Consider the following 5,021-nt stretch of genomic DNA (forward strand, 5'->3'; position numbering starts at 1 on the left):
AGAATACCAGAGACAATATTACTACAATAGGCTACATCAGCGGTTACCAATTCCAGTCCTCGCGCCCTCCTGCTCTGCACATTTCATATGTATCTCTTATCACATGTGACGTTTGTTCTATTCTACCGTGACTGGGAAGTGTACATCACCGGATATTCCGCCATGATTCTAGTTCGAAGCGAGCTGTTCCATACAAAGGGCATTAAAGTGTGACGTGACGTGAATTTAAATAGTATTTATTTACAGAGATATATTATGTCACACTTCACACTTCTCTAGTAAGTTTCGTCTGTGTGTGAAGATGCTGCGCAGTGCAAATCCATGAATGAATGTTCCGAAGTGAAGTAAACTTTAACGGATTTTCCCTGCTTCCCTTGCGCGAGGACTGGAGTTGAGAACCGCTGGGCTACATCATGTGTCATTCACCGGTGAGAAAACTTTATAGTACAGTTAGTAAAAGTACTACAATACCATGAAGGAAGATCGGCTTGTTGATGTTTGTCTGCCATTCTCGCTCTGTCTGCACAGCGTGCGTGAACGCGCTGATGACGTATCCTGTCTGCGCGAACAGGGTGCGCAGAGGTATGCTAATACATACGTTGACAGGCAGGTAGGAAAGCCAATTAAAACGCTCGGACCGAGCGTTTTGATTGGACGAACATTTCTTGATCCTACACCTTCCACAGAATATATAAATACAGATAAATACATTTAGACCACTTAACTTAATGATTGCTATCCGGATGTGAAGAGACTTTCAACCAGCATAACAAAAAAATTTTCTGAAGACAATCACCTATTGCACCTTTAAGTTACAAATGCAGATGTTGAAAAAATATTAAGTAAATGCATTTTGAAATCATGTTTTGCACGTCAATATGCCCTTTAATAAATCATCAGAGATTGCGAGCTACAATGCAGACGAGTCGTAACGTTACATTTAAATGCAATGAAAAGTTGCCTATCACATTTCAAAATGTTGCACTCAATTTCACATATTTTAGTCTGGCATTATAGTTTGGGAAACAATAACAAAACTATATATTTCACAATAACATTAATATTAGTAAGAATAAATGACTTACCAGAATGATCTCATACAAATAAATACGAGGTAAATACAAGGCTTAGGCTATTCCTCACAGCTCATCTTCTTCCAAAAATGAAAAGTAGCCTAGATGAACTTGACTGCTACTTTGTTTACGAAGGTGATGGGGGCGTTTACAGGTTCGCGCGTCTCACGGGGATGATTACCGTGTGGGACGTGGGTGTGATCACATTACAGATAATGAGCTCAGACCGCTTTTATACAGTCTATGGCTCAGACCATAGACTGTAAAAAAAGATGGACGACGCGTCTCCATTTCCTTTTTTGACCACTTGACAACTTATATGATGTATTTCCTGTATTTGGCCCAAGTGTTCTAGTGAGGATGAAGACCACAAGTGTGTGTCGAACTTTTCGTTACCTGATGGGACACACTTATATTGCTGTAAAAATGTAAGTGTTTACAGTGAGAGTGGGGTGGGGCCGAGAGCCGTGGGAGCAGAGCGAGGCCAATGGAGTAAATGATGATGAGTGACACATGTGCCACTCACTGGTCTCGAGTCCCATGGTGGAGCTCCGGAAGGATAAAAGGAGGAGTGACGACCAGGACTGGACTTTATTTGGTGTTTTGTGTGAGGCAGTCTTCCGTGAGGGGCTGCCGCTTAACTTTCATTTTGTGTTTGTTTATTTGTATATTAAAGATTTTTAATTAAATGTTCACCGGTTCCCACCTCCTTCTCGATCTATGAACGTTTGTTACATTTACATAGCTTTATTTTCATTTTAACTTCTAAATGTCTGTTCAGTAGTCCCTATAACATGACATAATTTTAATTTGTGGTCCTTCTAATTAAAGGTCACATATTATACACCTTTCTGGAGTTTTATTTTAGGTTTTGATGTTCTTAAGAACATATATTTGCGGTATAAGTACCAAAAACCATCGAAATATATTTTTACAGCTCCTTTCTCAGGAGCTCTGCTTAGAACAGGTCAATTTTGGCCTGTCTAATTAATGTTCATGAGCCTCTCTTCTGATTGGCCTGTTGTTTTCTGAGTGACGCATGGCCAGGCCAACCACAGGTAACTAGGGTAATGTGTGCTGTAGGCTGCTATGGCAAATAGAAAAATAGAAACACTTATAAATAGAAACACCTGTAATGATGGCCACTGCTGAGGGAAATGTTTTCCGGCCTTACATGTTTGAGCCGGACTCAGACCCCGAATCGGCGACGAAAGGCGACAACCAACCACCTCATCAAATGCGCTTACAGCAGAATGTTTCAGAATGGTAATACATTTTTTTTTTCAAAAACCGAATGCAGTAATCTACGTAACTATTGCTTTCCTACTGATAAAACACCTCTGCATCAAGTTAGCAACACGTTAGTATCACGTTAGCGTTGCATAACCATTTACAAACTATAATTTCAGATTATGCTGGCTCCATAATGTAACATAAAATGTGTGAGAAGTTTATTACAGGTTGCGGACATTACATAATGCCTGTTATATTACAGTAGGCTACATAAAATTTAACTTTCCACATAAACAGAGTAAGGAGAGATGACTGAGGAAGATGGTGAATTGCAGATCCTAAGCACCACTGACAAACATCTAATCTTGTAAAATGTGTGGTAAGTACTGCCGCTCCATAGTATAAACAAAGTACTGCGAAGCTCGAAAGTGAAAGTGAAACTAAAATCGTGCATTCAAAATGTTTCAATGCCAGGCATAATAGCGGCTCCCTGCCTGATGCCCGCAATTTAAAGAGTATAATTACCCAATGATATAACTGCGAGAGAAAATATTGAAATATATATTTTCCTCTCATCTGGTATTTATTAACTTTAGGGGTTCTGTAGTACACCTCATTTTCTTTCCGAACATGGTACTGGGATGCGGCCAGATTGTGGGGGAGGGGGGAAGGGAGGAGGGGAGGATCACGATGCCGGTGTTCTGACGATTTGTGCTACCCGCTCAGATTGTGCTACCTCCCATAAAAAATTACAGGTAGCACAAATCGATAGTGAAAAATGCTTCCTATCAGATTGTGCTACCAGCATCTTATTCATGTGGTTTGAGGCTTTTTTTAAATGTCCATACCTACCCCTACCCTAAACCTACCCGTCTACACCTTCCCTTACCCTAAACTTACCCTTAAAACAATGTAAATATATTTTTGGTAGCACAATCTGAAAGGTAGCATGTTTCGTCGGTACACCGGCTCAACATCGTGAAGTCTATCAGCCATAGGCGATGGACGATGGCATAGTATATCGGCCCATAATTCGGAAGCCTGTGCTATGATGTAGTTTCCTGACATCCATCGACTGAACAGCGTTTTCTTGACATGTTTCCGTGTTGTTGTTGCTCAGCATTGGCATGGACGCGATGTTGTCTGGGGGTTTGGCAAAAGGAGAGTGGGACTGTGGGCAGTGCGCTGGGTGGTGACTGAGTGTGGTGACTGCGTAGTTCTGATGTCACCTTTTTCAGATGTCAAAAACAGCTCATGAAAAGGCACAGCTACTTTATGCAGGCTGTGTGAATTTGTCTGTGGATTGACTGTTTTGAAACTTATATGGTAGTTACATAGCCCTTAGACATTTTAGGAAATTTCTGTTTTGACAATATGGGACCTTTAAGTGATAAAAAGCAGTAGCAAATGTTGTACAATCTACTCATCTTTGCACCAATAAAATGTAAAAACACAGTTTTTCTACCAAATTATATGTAATATCTAATTATTATATAAATATTTAACTTACATTGGAAAGGTTTCCGTGACCTCTCGCGAGATCTCGCCAAAAAGTCTCACGATTTATTTCCAGAGCATGATGCATGATGGGATACACTAAGCCTCGAATAGCGCTCCGGAGCAGTATTCGCGATAGTGTGGATTTGTGCATTAAGGGCACTGCGCTTTGCCGTTTTTTAAGACCTAGGACAGTCTTGCGCACTTACTTCCTGTCACGCGCACACACTCTCAAGTGGCCAAGACCGCAAGTGTGGGTATTTGGACAAAAGACTGGACCTCGCGCTGGTTTCATATGGATTACTTTATCAGTTTAGACATTTTACAGTTTCAATTGATGTATTACTCTTATCTGTATGATCAAAAAGGGCGGAATATTTTAAGTTATCGTCGCTGTTATCAGGAAAAAAATGCAGGTGATCATTCAAGTTGCTGTTTTTTTTCAGTCAATATTAAATTACTGAAAGAACTGAGTTTCACTTTGTTGAGTATTTTTTAGGTTTGAAAACTTGAAAAGTAAAGAAAACTTTAAAGTAAAGGAATTAGTAATCTGATTACTTTTTAAATGCAGTAATCAGTAATGCAATCAAATTGCAATTTTAAAGTAGTAATTAGTAATTTGTAGTGGATTACTTTGAGTAACTTACACAACACTGTTGTTTACTCTGTAGAAACACTTTCACTGCTTGAGACAATGGTGTAGTAGGGCTACTATCCAGAACAGTGACTACTTTCTTCTGCCAGTACATCTCACAGTCATGTTTTCCTGCACGTCAAAACCTTCACCTTGTAGGCCGAACAGGTCATGATCTGCCTTCTGGGTGTAACGGAATAGGTCTGACGCAATAGGTTAGTATAAATCAAATAGGTTTATTGGGTCACAGAGAGTACTGGGGTAGGGTTCAGAGGATGTGATGGTGAGGGAATAGTTCGAAGGATATGATGAGCGGGGTAAACCGGGTCTTTGGCTGTACAGGAGCTGGAATGCAGGTAGGAAGTAAGGCAGGAAGTATTCAAATGGAAGTAGTAGCAAAGTCATTGAGTCCTCTATGTGTATACGAGACCGGATGGTGAGGGTGTCTGAGGTGTGTGCTTTTATGCAGGCTGGTAATGAGGTGTTTGATTGGTGACAGGTGCAGGTGCTCAGAACTCAGGTGAGAGGGATCGTTGTGATTGGGTGGTGGTGGAGCCTGGCCGATCTGTTACAGTACCCCCCCC

At 40.7% G+C, this 5,021-nt stretch overlaps 1 pseudogene; it reads right to left on the minus strand.

The window, feature by feature from the left end:
* Positions 1 to 5,021, minus strand: part of LOC107602609 (uncharacterized) — a 48,911-nt pseudogene that overhangs the window by 41,064 nt on the left and 2,826 nt on the right.

The sequence above is a fragment of the Sinocyclocheilus grahami genome, unplaced genomic scaffold, assembly GCF_001515645.1.
Source record: "Sinocyclocheilus grahami isolate Dianchi unplaced genomic scaffold, SAMN03320097.WGS_v1.1 scaffold15.1, whole genome shotgun sequence".
Taxonomy (NCBI): domain Eukaryota; kingdom Metazoa; phylum Chordata; class Actinopteri; order Cypriniformes; family Cyprinidae; genus Sinocyclocheilus; species Sinocyclocheilus grahami.